General features: G+C 43.8%; 1 protein-coding gene across 2 annotated transcripts in view; it reads left to right on the top strand.

The window, feature by feature from the left end:
• The window catches only part of NBAS (NBAS subunit of NRZ tethering complex), a 269,220-nt gene that overhangs the window by 210,643 nt on the left and 43,517 nt on the right, over positions 1-15,060 (top strand). The gene's annotated exons all lie outside the window — the stretch shown is intronic.

Genomic DNA, 15,060 nt, shown 5'->3' with positions numbered 1-15,060 from the left:
CTTTTCACCAACAATTCATGGCTCTTGCATCACGACAATACACCAGCTCACACAGCACGGTCTGTGAAGGAATTTTAGCCAGGAAACAAATAACTGTATTGGAGCATCCTCCCTACTCATCTGGATCTGGCCCCCAGTGACTTCTTTCTTTACCCGACGATAAAGGAAATGTTGAAAGGAAGACATTTTGATGGCATTCAGGACATCAAGGGTAATATAATGACAACTCTGATGGCCATTCCAGAAAAAGAGTTACAAAATTGCTTTGAAGGGTGAACTAGGTGCTGGCATTGGTGCATAGCTTCCCAAGGGGAGTACTTCGAAGGTGACCGTAGGGATATTCAGCAATGAGGTACATCGCACTTTTTCTAGGATGAGTTCGCGAACTTAATTTTCTGACCTCGTAGTATTCACTCTGAATATTGTGACCTGTAGAAGTCAAAGAATTGACCCTTCAATGTCTGTGAGTGTCACCCTGTAAAAATAAGGAGAACTAATGTTTCCTTCTGAAAGTCTGTCATAGTCATCCAGGCTGCACCTGAATACTGGTGTAATTTAACCAGTTTCCTCCATTTACTTCAAATTCAGCCTTCCGAAGAGCTGCTTGAAGAGAAAGCAGAGAATATTTATTGTAATGTTACCCTGTAATTGTTCTCCCAGTCCTGTGAAGTAAATACTTTTATCACCATTTTAACAGAAAAGAAAATTAAGGCTCAAGGAAGTTGAGTAACTGCTCTAGTGTCTTATGAGAAAGAAGTGACAAAGTCAGGATTCACATATAGGCCTGCTCCAAAATCCTGTTTGCTCTCACTCCCTTCCTGAAAAAGTTGGCTGCGGGAGCCCCTCTGGGGTGACCGTGATTACTGGCCTGATTGGCAAGCTGAAAACTCATTCTCTGTTTGTGCTTGGAAAATCATTTCAGATAGTCTAAGGTGATAATTTAGTAAGAGAGACTGGAAATTGGCCAAACGACCATGTGCACAGTCCACTCGTAAGTGCCAGTCGTGCTGCTGCTCCCAATGAGGCGTCTGGCGAACAGACGTGTGTCTGCAGCCCCCGCGGGCTGCTTCGAGGTGTACACGCTCCTTCCTGGGACGTATGAGTATGTGGGCTCCAAGTGCACAAGGGCTGGACATCGCGGGGGCCACGATATACAGGCGAATAAAGAAGCAATCTCGGAATAATGGGCAGCAAATACCAAAGCATATTTTAACATGAAAAAAGCAGAGGGGAAAAGGGGTATGAAAAGAACCTCCCGACTGAGTCTCTCTCATTTCAGTTCTGAGCTGTTTATTGTTCAGCTGTAAATCGTCAGTGACATGGACTCCCTTTACTCCTCCATTCTTTGTTCATTTTGCAAACTCCCTCCTCTCAATGAATAGCCTTTTAAACTTATAAACAGATTTATCTCCTAATTGCTATTTTATAAATACTTTCTCTAGCTGTGAAGCAAAGGAATTTGTAATGAAAAGCCATGCCCTCTCCTCTCAGCTAGAGCCTACTGCTTTTTCAAGGATTGGTACCCATAGGCAGATTCCTGTCTAATGGAGGCCATGTCAGGATGCCAATAGTTTGGCAGAGCCAAGGGGAACTCTTCGTAGATGAAGCTGGTCAGCAAATCAGTTAAAGACGGATTCAGAATTGACGTGGTCGATGCCTTGTGGTGTGGAGGAAGGAAGGTAGAAACGGTTAATAGCTGAGTTGACGGGCTCAGGCATGTAGCCAGGAGAGGCTCGGTACTGGAAGAGCTGCTGGAGCTGAGGCTTAATAAGACGAGGGTGTTTGTCATGAGTGCTACACGGAAAGATGAGAAGGGGAGGAGCATTCCAGGGAGAGGGAGGGAGGGGCCTGGCAATGAAAGCTCTCAGAGACCTGGCCGAAGGGTTTAGACTTTATCCTGGGCGTGGATCAAGTAGACGTAAGTTTTAAGCCAGGTAGTGACATTGTCAGATTTTCACTTTAGAACGATCACTTTGGTGATGGTTAGAGAAGGAAACAGAAGGCACCAGCCCGGAGACAGGAGACTCCAATGTGAAGGCCATCGCGGCGTCTCGTGGGAGGGGATGATGGGCCCAGCTGAGGAATCGACACCAAGCTCACTAGGTTTGTGACGGTTACGTTGGTACAGGCATGGGTGACGTCTGTGTTTGTTTTCATAATGCATTTTTAGAAACATCCTTTGAGGAAATTCCGTACACTGTTTTACCTTTATTTCACTGAATCACCTGACAAAGTTCCTTAATTATAGTATAATCAGTTTTTTGTCCAGTACACCTTGTCTGATGAGGGATTTTTTTCATGCCATCTGTGTGTATTAAAGACTGAGGGATTGATGCCAGTGATCAGCAAATGTTAACCATTATCACGAAGAGAACAGAGCAAAACCATTTTTAAATCCCCACAGACCCAGGAAAATGGCAAATTCCGTGTGTTAATATTGTGGTCTCTCAACACATGGAGTTGAACTGGATCTCGATAGATCTCAGACACATTGTAAAGTCCTTTCATGGTAGCGTGTTGATGGAGGAGACAAATCTGTAGTCAGACCTCCCTACGTTCCCACCCAGCTTGACCTTGGAAAAATTCTCTTCTGAGTTTCTCCTCTGCACAAGGGGGAACAATAATCACTACTCTATAAATTTAGATTAATTTTAGAATGTTTTTAGACACAAGTAAAAATCCCACTATATTGGACTAATGGACCAGAAAATGTACTGGCTCGTGTAACTCAAAGGTCCACAGGTGGGGCTGACCGTAGGGCTGGCTGATTTGTCAGTGGGTGTCATCAAGGAGCCAGTTTCTTGCCATCTCTCTCCTCTGCGGTCTCTGGCGTTAGCTTCAGCATACGGTTCTTTGCTTCAGTACAATGAGTGGCAATAACTAGGGCTCTATTGCTTCCAGTTCACATCCAGCCAGATAGAGGGAGAGAGCTCCCCACAAACACCAAACAGAAATTCTAAGCTTCATGCTGATTAGGCCACCCCGAACCAATCCCTGTGGCCCCTCGTATGCCAGGTCGTGATTAGTTGTGGCTCGGATTACTCACTGTGGTGAGGGATGAGATCACCCCGAGTGGTCCAGCTCTGTCGGGATTAAATCCAGAGCGGCACTGACTCAGTCCACACATACTGTGTGGCCAGCTCCTAGTAGGTTCGGCATTGAGTGGAGATAAGGAAGGTACCACAATATCTGGAACACATACCGTGAATAACTATTGTGAGGATTAAATAAAACAGTGCATGTAAAGACCTTGGAGCAAGGAGGTACTCAATATTGGTCAGTATTGGCTGGTTCTCCTTCTGCTTTTCTTTATCCCTCTTCCTGTTTTATTACCTTTAAGGTCAAAAATTGACATTTGAATTCTTTTCAGCTCAGTTTCAAAAATCTACTAACAGTGTGGTTTGGTTTTTAATGATCCTAAGTAGTTTTAAGTGTTGGCATAAGGTCTGGGTTTTCATGTTCACACTTGGTTTTGATATAAATTCAGTGGCTCTACCTAAAATGACCGTAAAACTAACAATTTGTGTGGTGCAGCATATGTATGGATAGGAACCGCGGAGATTTTTAAATGGAAAATGGAACTGGATGCTTTCAGACTTTGGTAAAACCCGTATATGCACCACGACGACTGACTGCAGTAACGTTCATTTCTAACGCTGCTTATGTCCCTCTCTATTAAGATAAAGGCGACTTTGAAGCTGTTGGACGGACAATTTAGGAAGGTATTAGCTTATGTCACTGCTGAGAGCGAGTAGGAAAAATGATAGGGCCATTTATGCTTTGCTGAAGACCAGTAATATTTCCGTGGTTATGTTACAAGGCAAAGATAAAGTGACCTTTGCATCCCGCATCATTCATTTTCATTGTATTAACAACTGATAGGTAAAGCAAAAGAGCAGAATTATGGTGGTGGTATTTTTTGTTCAGTATGTAATTGAATGTGTCAAAACTTGCATTCTTGTTTTTGTGTTTGAATATCTAATTAACTATATGAAAGCAAATTTTTTTTAAATTTTCATTTTCAGTTAGTAACATAATTAAGATGCTATTTTATAATATTCTATATTTACAATTTTAAAACAGTGCTTAAAATGCTATACTAGGCATTAAGAATAAAAAATGAATAAGATATGGGTTCTGCTGTAATGGACCTCACAGTCTACTAGGGAAAGTAGACATAGAAATAAAGCATATATGCGACACCCAGGGATTAACCGTTAAGCTATTGGTAAAACATAAAGTGATTTCTTTTTTAAGGAAGTCAATTAACTGTGACTTAGATAAAATGATACCTTGTTTGTAGCCCCAGTGTTTGTTGGTGTCTGCAAATAAACTTGTCATCACTGGAGCAGATTTGCAGGTGTTTTACGAACTCTGAGTTATAACCCACTAGTGGGTCCTGTAATTCAAATATTGTGATTGGCATTAAAAACAAACAAACAAGAGCACTAGACTGCAGATTAAAATAGAAAAATCAGAATGTACCTCACCGCAGTAAGGGTTGCAATGTTTCATGAAACTTTTGTCGGCTTTTAACATCTGCATATGTGTATGTACGTATATTGTGATATTACTCAGTTTTGCTATACAATCTGTTTCTTACTATGGGTCTCGGACACAAAAGTTTGGAAACTGCTGGGTCAAGTGACAGGTACCTGGCTGCATACATCACGGGAAGTACACACTCGAGCCGTGAGCACAGACAGCACGTTGGTGACTTTGGTTCTTTTACGTACATTATTTCAATCCAAACTGCCTTCTTCTTTCAGCTGCCCACCCCCACCTGTCAGTCTTGCAGTGACCTTCTCACTGTCCCTCAGCCCTCAGCCCCAGGAGCCACCTCCGGCCATATCCCCCATGTCACCACTGGCTAGTTGGTTCAGTCACTTGGCAGTTTAAAGTCCCGACAGCTTACAATAATATGTCACACTCCCATGGCCATTGGAATTAACCAAGAGGAGCTTGAGCAAAATACATGTTTCTTCCCTCCGATGCCAGTGCCTTCTCTAATCCCACAGATTGGGTCAGTGAATGCAACGGCACAGGCATTTGCATTTTTGAAGGGCGCTCCGTTGATTTCAATACATGTGGTCTTAAAAATCACACTCTCAGGCAAACAGTGCTCCAAAGCAGTGGACATGAAACTTTTTCACTCATGTGCCTAAGAGAATTTAAAAAGCCTGGTTATCCTCTCACACACTCGATGGCCTTAGTTTGTTTGGGCTGCGATGACGAAACACCCCAGAATGAGTAGTTTATAGACAAGACGTTTATAAAGGACAGACATTTATTGCTCGTAGTTCTGGAGGCTGCAAGTCCAAGATAAAGGAGCCGGCACAGTCAGTTCTGGGGAGAGCCCTTTCTGTGGTTCCTAGTTCCTGCCTTTTGCTCTCTGAGGCTCCTTTCTTAGGCACTAATCTCATAGTGAGGGCTCCACACTCAGGATGTCAGCATCTCCCAAAGGCCCACCTACTAATGCAGTCACCTTCGGGGGTTAGGGTTTTAACATAGGGATTTGGGGTAGGGGGTGTGAAATACAAACATTCAGACCATAGCACTTGATAGCTAATAAATTTTATCATAATTTTAAACTGTCACAAAGGATGACGTCATTTCCAGTATTTTAAATAATCGGCCTTCAAATTAAAAATTGTTGTGTAAGTTGATTTGTATTCAGGACAATCTCCATTAACATAGTGATATGATATCTACCACTGTCCCTTCAGAACATTCACATCTGCAGTTGGAAAGGTTGTATCTTTTCTTTTTCTCAAACCATTTCTACTTTGTTTCTTCTGTCAAGAGAAATAAAGCCAGACTCTGGTTAAAGGTGGTAGAAACATTTTATTTAGTGATAACTCCTGCAGCTGGAAAGAGAGTCCATGTAAACTGAGTCTGACTTGGCCAAAGAAAAAGGCAGGCAACTTTTTAAATGCTGGGGTGTGGACCCTGAAGGACATCAAAGGGGGACGAGGTCCCTGTGACTGGGCCAACTGGGTTTGCTAATTGACACTTATGCATATGTGGAAGACAAACTAACTTCTTATATCTTGATGATAGAAGCTGTGCAACTTGGAGCAAGGCGCTTGCATTTCAAAGAAATGGCTTCAAAGTCCTTGAGGAGACAGTTGTGGGTGGCAGAAGATTTCCATCTCAAAGGCGCAGAGCCTGGATTTATAATTGCAAGCTTTCTAAAGTGACTGTTCAAGGGAAGTACAGGGGCCTATGGGCCTGTCACCAGGTGTTGGCTGGAACAAACAGTAAATTCTGCCAGCAGCACTAAGCTTTCTCAGGCTTTCTAAGAGGCACTGTGGTCATCCTAGAGACATGAGTGGACTCTGGCTACTGAGGTCGCCCTAGAATTTGGGCAAGTTTCTTAGTGAAGGAGTTTGGACAGAGTCGTTTGTTGCAAAGTTTTTGCAGTTTGTTTTCATGTAATTTCATCATAGTGCCATATTTTTATGCTTTAAAGTCTTGTTTCTCTGCATCAAAAATAATTATCTAAATAGAAATTAACATTTAAAGTTTTTCTTGTGACCATAGGGCTCTAAGATTTTCTTTTTAAATTACTCTGTATTGAGTTACTATTTCAATTACTGCAGTATACATTAGATCAGAACAACATAGATACAGTTTTTGATAAGTACATATTTATAAAAATAAACTTGTATTTAAAATGGACATCATAATGAGATGGCAGGGCTTTAAACACTGTTCTTAATTTATGTGCCCTTGCACAACTATCACTTATTGCTAGATTGAGATTGCATTCGACATCAGTTCTTTCCATTTTACATTTTTATGGATATGAATATTTAAAAACCTTGTTCACATAAGTGGATGGGGAAGGGATTTGTGATAGCAGTGCCACTCAATTCTTTGAATGCTCTCCAAGTTCTCAGCCCCAAATCACACAGTGATCTATTGTTAAAAATTATTTTCAATGGTTTATCATCTGACCACTCACTTAGATTCTTCATAAATTTTATTGAAAGTAAAGAATTGGAAACTGTGTGACATGCATAAAGAAATGTGTTACCCAGACAGTGGAGTCCCCAGTATTTTAACTTATTCCTTTGTTTGGTATTCTGGAGCTTTGTTAAATGCAGGATGAGGTAGCGAAGTCCAGTACAGGAAGAACTCAGGCCTGTCTTGTGTAAGTGGAGGTGGGCCCATTGCCAAAGGTTTGTTGAGATTGGACACCCCGGCCTCTAGCACGTTCTCTAGGAGATCAGTTTAAGAAAAAGTATTTATAGAAGGTGAAAATTCAGAAACTGATTCCCTTGAAACTGTCTGTGCTTGTGTGTCCTTTGAGAAGACTGTGTGTGCTGGTGGCAGATGTACATCCCCCAGTTTGAAGGCCTCTGGCCTAAAGGAGGATGTGTCAGTTTCCCAACATGTGCATCTTGCCTCCTGCAGGACAGTCCCTTGCCTGAACACACACCGAGGCTTTTCGTTACCTCCAGAACAGTGACTTTGCAGGTCTGGCGTGGAAGTAAGAGCAGAGGAACAGGAGTGTCTAACGTTTCTTGGCAGTGAGACTGAGGAGGGGCTGTGGGGGATCAAACTGCTGGGACATCTCCATCTCTTTTACAAACAGTTCTTCCTCGATTTCCCCAAATATACTGTTAGCTGCTGCTCTGCACCCAACTCCTCCACTCCCCTGAGACTCTTGAGGTGTGCGCTTCTGTGTTTGGTGGGAGAATATTCCGTCCCTGGGTGTAACACAATAGAAGGTTGGGTGTCTCAGCCACAAAGTCCTCTTTTAGAAAAGGCTTTAAGGCCTCCTGCTGTTCCTCTTGGCCTGAAACCCGTCCCACCCACTGCTTCCCACAGGAGTTGCTCATCTGTCAAGTGTGGCTTCCTGTGTTCTGCCTTTGTAAACACTTGCCTTTCTAAGATACATTGTTTTCTAGGTGCACCCACATAATTAACACTTCTGTCACATTTTATGAATATTTTTGTGTTTGGCTTTGCCACTACCCTGTTTCCCCGAAAATAAGACCTAGATGGAGAATCAGCTCTAATGTGTCTTTTGGAGCAAAAATTAATGTAAGACCTGGCATTTAATTTTATTATATTATATTAATGTAAGACCCGGTCTGATAGTAAAATAAGACCGGGTCTTATATTAATTTTTGTTCCAAAAGACTCATTAGAGCTGATTGTCTGGCTAGGTCTTATTTTTGGGAAACATGGTAGCATGTATATTCTTCAAAGGTAGGCACTGTGTCTTAATTTACATTTGTATCCTTGTGCCAAGACCAGGCCTAGCGTATGGTAAAGGTTGAAGTGTTAGTGCTTGAAGGAGGCAAAAATGAAAGAAAAGTAGGGTGAGGTTTTACATGGAAACAAAAACGAGTGGATAGCTGTCTATCCTTTATGACTCAAAGAATTTTTTTTCAGTCCCTCAGATTAACTCTGATGTTAAAAATCACGTGAATACAATAATTGTGCTCTTGATTTTCCCATTGTTTTATTTAGCTGCTGTTAGCAATGTAAAGGGTATGCAAACCCTGATTTTTCCACCTGACTGTAGGTAGCAACCGCGTTTTAAGTCACCTGCTGTTTGCTAAATATCAGCCTTATCGTCTAAGTCTGGCTCTGCTCATTTTAAAAAGAAAAAAAAAAGTATCTGCTTAGCAAGATGTATCAGCCTTAAAGTGCTCCATTACCTGAAAATGGCAATGCTAATTGCATCCCTCCTCTGCTTAAGCTCCTGTCTTTCGTCCCTCCCCAGGCTTTGAAGACAGATGATGAAGGACCGTCCTGTCAGCCTGACATATAGGCCTCGTGTTGTCACCACTTCTTGATTCTTCCTCGTTCTCTGACAAGCCTTCACTTGTACTCTGTGTCCGAGACAAGCTGACTCCCTCCCAGGTTCCCCACTTGCTCCTGTGACCTTCTGACTTCTTGGAATTCTTCTTTTCCTGTCTTCCTGCCCACTTACCCCTGAGGACGCTAAGCAGTACCTCCTTTAGCAAGCCTTTCCTGCCCTCCCAGCCCCGCCCTTCCTGTCGGCACAAGTGCTCCTTCCAAAACGCTCCGTAGCATCTCCTACTTGCCCTGTTGTGGTTTTGTAATGACTGTGCTTCTGTGTAATGTCTTTTTTCTCTCTGTTTCCAACCAGACTTTGACATATGCAGGGGTGGGGACTTCATCTAATTTTGTGTGTGTCGCCAGCACCCAGCCTATGGCAAATGTGCAGCGTACACTCAGTGGATGTATATTGAATGAGTCAAGTGAAAGTCACCACTAGTGTCATGTCCTTGTGCCCCTTCCTGCGAGACTTCTGATGACCACGGACTGGCGTTGTCCTGATGGCGTACATCTGGTCCCAATTTGTTTTTGTTTCAAGTCTTTTCAAACGTCCTTTTGCAATTTTAGACTCGTAAGATCCTCTGATAGGAAAAGTACTACAGAGGCGCTGTTTTAGTGCATACTGGGCCACAGGTTTCTGGGGACATGTCAATTTCAATGCACTTTTCAAGGTTCTTTTTTCCCCAGTATGTTGATCTGAACCGTTCAGTAATTTAGCAGCAGTTTTCTCTTTGTCTGCAATATGCTAGACATTGTATTAGGTGCTGGGGACACAGATTTAAAAGGCAGTTTCTACCCTGAGGGATCCCATTGTTTGGTCAGGGAGATGTACAACTAACCAGACCATTCTAATGCACTGTGCATTGGGTGTTGCCGAAAAGCACTGCATGCTTCAGGGACACGCAGGAGTGGTTTCTGACCTGGGGAGGTAATGCCAGGAATGCTTCACAGGGCTGAGCGCTGGGCTCAGCCTGGAAGGACAGGCCCCGAGCGGCCTGAGAAAGGATGGCGTTGTTTTCTCAGACACCTGTAGTTCCACATTTTTCTTTGGAATAAGGTTCTCCTGCAATACGTTTGTAAAGGGGAACCGAGGAGGACATTTCCACGTAAGCGTCCTCAGCGTACAGGTTGCCTCCCGTGCCTTCTGCATTCCTGCAGTTCAGATTCCATAGCCAGCCTGACACTCAAGGCCACTCAGAGTTTATTCTCAGTTCATCTTTCCAGCTATAGCCTTTTAATATTACAGATGGAGGGGGAGGGGTCAGTAAACTATGGCCTGCAGGTCAAATTCAGCCCACTGCCCTTAGCTCAGACTGATGTTTACATCTTTTTAAAGGATTATAAAAACTGACCATCTAACCAACCAACCAAGCAGAAGAATATGTAACAGAGACCACCTGTGGCCTGCAAAGCTTAATGTATTTTCTGTCTGGCCCTTTACTACCCCCGCTCTACCTAAACTGAAGTGCTCACTGGTGGGTATAATACACCAGAAGCGTTCCCACTTCTGCAACTCTGCTTTTGCCATTCTGCCTTTTTAAAATGTTGTCATTCGTTGCACTATACATTCAACAAATTGAGCATGTATTAATGTGTGACCCATCATTCTGGGTTCTGGGAATCTAACAGTGACAGACAGTAAAGCAAGTAGAAACACAGCATGTCAGTTCTGAAGAAAAACGAACGCAGGGTCAGGAGAAGGAGGCTGAGCGAAGCGCAGGAGCGAGCTGCAGGCACGCCTGGGGGAGAGCACTGCAGGCAGAGGGTCTGCCTGGGGGAGAGCACTGCAGGCAGAGGGTCTGCCTGGGGGAGAGCACTGCAGGCAGAGGGTCTGCCTGGGGGAGAGCACTGCAGGCAGAGGGTCTGCCTGGGGGAGAGCACTGCAGGCAGAGGGTCTGCCTGGGGGAGAGCACTGCAGGCAGAGGGTCTGCCTGGGGGAGAGCACTGCAGGCAGAGGGTCTGCCTGGGGGAGAGCACTGCAGGCAGAGGGTCTGCCTGGGGGAGAGCACTGCAGGCAGAGGGTCTGCCTGGGGGAGAGCACTGCAGGCAGAGGGTCTGCCTGGGGGAGAGCACTGCAGGCAGAGGGTCGGCCTGGAGGTGAGCACTGCGGGCCGAGGGTCTGCCTGACGGCGAGCATTGGAGACTGGGTTTTATTCTTAGTGACTGGGAAGCCATTCAGTAGAGTTGAGCAGAGCTACAGTGGTTTCACATCTGTTCCTCATCTGTTCCAGAGATGGCAAAGGGTCATACCACAAAGTCCCGTGGGTGCCATCTGTATCGCTGCCACTCCCCAACTGCCATGGCTGGGGAAGAAGGGAGCCTGGCTGATGGCGTTGGCTCCCAAATGACATACCACTTCTGTTCAGATTTCACAGGCTGGGACATGGCTCATCCGAGCTGCAAGGGGATTGGCGATTGCAGTGGTGTCCTTAGAATACTTGTGCTTGCTGACTGCCACACTCTCTGCCTCATTTAGGGACAATTAGGACCATTGCAATACAGTTGAGGTGAGGGCTTGGAATTAAAGGGTGTGCCTGGGGGAGAGCACTGCAGGCAGAGGGTCTGCCTGGGGGAGAGCACTGCAGGCAGAGGGTCTGCCTGGGGGAGAGCACTGCAGGCAGAGGGTCTGCCTGGGGGAGAGCACTGCAGGCAGAGGGTCTGCCTGGGGGAGAGCACTGCAGGCAGAGGGTCTGCCTGGGGGAGAGCACTCCCGGCAGAGGGTCTGCCTGGGGGAGAGCACTGCAGGCAGAGGGTCTCAGTAAAGGTGGTGGCAATTAGGTGGAGCCTGGATCTATCCTGAAGGTAGACATCGTAAGACTGGCAGATGTCACGGATGATGCTTTAATTTTTTTCCCCTTCCCACCATCTTCTATACTACTAAATGTTATTTCTTTGGAGCACTGCAGGCAGAGGGTCGGCCTGGGGGAGAGCGCTGCAGGCAGAGGGTCAGCCTGGGGGAGAGCACGGCAGGCAGAGGGTCTGCCGGGGGGAGAGCACTCCCGGCAGAGGGTCTGCCTGGGGGAGAGCACTGCAGGCAGAGGGGGAGAGCACTGCAGGCAGAGGGTCTGCCTGGGGGAGAGCACTGCAGGCAGAGGGTCTGCCTGGGGGAGAGCACTGCAGGCAGAGGGTCTGCCTGGGGGAGAGCACTCCCGGCAGAGGGTCTGCCTGGGGGAGAGCACTGCAGGCAAGCTCAGTTCATGTTTCTAATTTTTTTTCCCATAGGGCCTGCAAAATAGATGTTCAATACTTATTTATTGAGTGGTGTAACAATTTAGCCACTTTGATTTATGTTACAAAATCTACATTTTTAAAATAGCAGTTGCAAATTACTGCCAGGGAAGCGTTTTACAAAATCTTTGATTGATTATTATAATAATGATGTGTATGAATGACATGTTAATTCTGCAGGCTTCAAAAAAGAAGGTTAAGAGTAAAAGTACCTTGTGGCTACTAGGGTTAGTGAAGAAATTGCTATTTTTCACTCTGGTACATTTTGTCAATTTTTTTTCTTTCGTGTTCCCTCTGTCACCGAAGATGTTAAAGAAAGTAAGTCTGCTAGCTGTAAATTCAGTGTTAAACTTATGTTTCTTAAACGCACCCTATAGTTTTTCAGCAATAAACCTGTATTTATAAAGAGGTGAAAAGCTTAAATGCCGAGTCAGCATAAAGCCTCACATCTTTTATCATAATACTATTCTGCATCTTAGAGGTCCCTGCTCTCTCAGGAAAATTAACTTAGGGTTGCGTTTGTTTTACACTCTATATTCTTTTAAGTGTCAGGTTATTTAATTATTTTAAAAGATAATTAGAAATAAGGAAAAATCTTTTCTGATCACACCAGTGATGAGGTCAAAAAATTTAACTCTGAAAAGCTTCACTCGCCACTCACGGCCACCAGCAAATTCTCTGGCAGGAGGGGCTTCACCGGGAGGCCCAGACGCGGTCACGCTGGGGCGTCAGAGTCTTCGTGCATGTGAGGAGTGGGTGGTGCCCTGGATGTGGGAGCAGAGGACTTGCCGATGGGCTGTCTGTCCAGGCTGAGGAAACTGTTGAGTCCAGGATATCTTGATACTGAAACATGACTAGGAATTGGCCTTGCAAAGAAGAAAGAGAAGAGTATTTCATTCAGACAGTAGGATCTGGAATGACAGCAGCCAGTGATAAAAAGTGTGTGTGCCTGGAGCTTAGGGTGTGGCTTACATCGTACATGAGGCCAGAGGGTTAGCTTGGTGACCTTGTGAAGGCCCTTGAATACAATGCTCAAAAATGTGGGAAGCTTAGAAATGGTTTTCCCCAAAGGGAATTGAATAGCATAACAAATTTATTCGGAAGATAAAAAACGAACAGGTGGAGGATGGCCTGTGTATCACATCAGTTGATCAAACTAAACCCCAGCTTCCATTTATTGAGCATTTACTATGAGTAAGACATTTTGCTGATAGTTTTAAAATGACATTGTATAATAGGTGACACTTCCCGCATTTTACAGATGAAGACAGTAGGCACATTGCCAGGTTTGCCTCGTCACCCAGGTAGTAAACATTAAACGTAGGTTTTCTGAATTTAGTGTTCCTCCTACTTACCAGCCATTTCAGGGGAGGTTGACGATGGCAAGTTCAATAGAAACAGAGATTGCAGCTGGACTTAACCAAGGGCACAGAGACCTGCCATTTCTCCCAGGACCCTGTTTCCTGCACTTGCGAATTGCCTGCCCTGCCCCTACTTTCTTGCCATCTGTTGTTGAAACTCTTCCATTCCCCCTGCAGCCCCCATAGGCTGAGGGAATACAAACATTTGGCCAGTTGGTATATCCAAATAATTCCCCTAACCCATATTTCTTGGGGAAACAAATGTAAGTGAATAGAAAGGAGGGGTGTACTGTGCTATGTTCTCATTTGTCCTGGCTTTTGTTCGGCATTCAGCCAGCGTGCACTCTGTCATACACTGTGTCAGACCCTGTGAGGAAGCAGAAATGGCCCAGTGGAAGCCGTGAAAAGCTTCCGCTTAGTTACAATTCAGCAAACACTTAGTTACAATTCAGTGGAAATAGTACTTTGCCCGAGATAGCTTTGGCCAATATCTCTGTGGGATTAAGAAAATGTCAGCCATCTACGTTATAAAACATTAATTCTATGTAGAGTGACTTCACGGGAACTGAGGGGAAATGGAGGGTTGGGGGAGGTCCCCCTCCCAGTGGTGCCATGTATTTATGCCTTTGCCTACTTTTCAGAATAATCAGACTCACAGTGACCAATTTTAAGAAAATTTAAAGAAATTTAATAGGAGACATAAAATTTTGTCTTAGTACTCTTTACCTGTTGTTATTTTTTAAAATAAATCAACAGAAAGTCCTCTTAAGGCTGTAGTAAAAATGTGCTACCCAGTGGTTGACATAGGCTGAAATCCAGGATCCAAAGCAGCACAAATCAAAGGACATTAGAAAGGCCCAGTAAGGCTTAGAGGTGTGTGGTACTTCCATTAAAATGAGTTAAATTTAGGCTTAATTTTGTATTCTTGAGGCTAAGTGAGCTTAATATTTGTAATATTGTTACAAAAATATAACATCTGCATACCTAACAAAGTGACTGTCACATATCAGAGGTCAATAAATACTTGGTGAGTAAATGATTGAATACGTTATTATAGAATATTTGGAAAGTTGCGAACAAAATTGCTCATAATCTGAATCACTAATGTTTTTGTGTTTGTGTGTGTGTGTGTACTTTTGTCTTCAGCCATATGCACAGATATAGTTCAGATTTTAACGTAAGCAAGCAAGATAGGGACAGTTTTATGATTTCTGATTCCTAAAATTTAAGATTTTATGGTAAACACTTTCCAAGTGGTTACACTGTTTCTATAATGCCAATTTTAATGACTGCATAATATTTTAGCTAGTAATTTATCATAAGCTACTTATCATTTCTCTTAATATCAGGCGATTAGATTGCTTTTGAAGTTTTATAGTCTTATTCCAGTTAAAATCTTCACACCTACACTATTTTAGTTTTTTCAAATTCTTTTCTTATAATAAATGATCAGACCTGGGAATGTTGGTTGTAGAAGTGACTCCTCATTTTTGCACTATAACCAGTAATCTGTTTGAATACTAGTTTTATCATAACAGCCTGCTGTTGGGGATTAGCATTTTTAAAAATCTCTATTCATTAATTTACTAGTGCAACAGGTACCTCACTGGTTTTGTTTTCTTCACAGAAGAAAAACTAATATAACAAAAGT

The sequence above is a fragment of the Rhinolophus sinicus genome, linkage group LG05 (assembly GCF_036562045.2).
Source record: "Rhinolophus sinicus isolate RSC01 linkage group LG05, ASM3656204v1, whole genome shotgun sequence".
Lineage (NCBI taxonomy): Eukaryota > Metazoa > Chordata > Mammalia > Chiroptera > Rhinolophidae > Rhinolophus > Rhinolophus sinicus.
The sequence above is the reverse complement of the archived record's forward strand: the minus strand, read 5'-3'. Positions and strand labels throughout refer to the sequence as shown.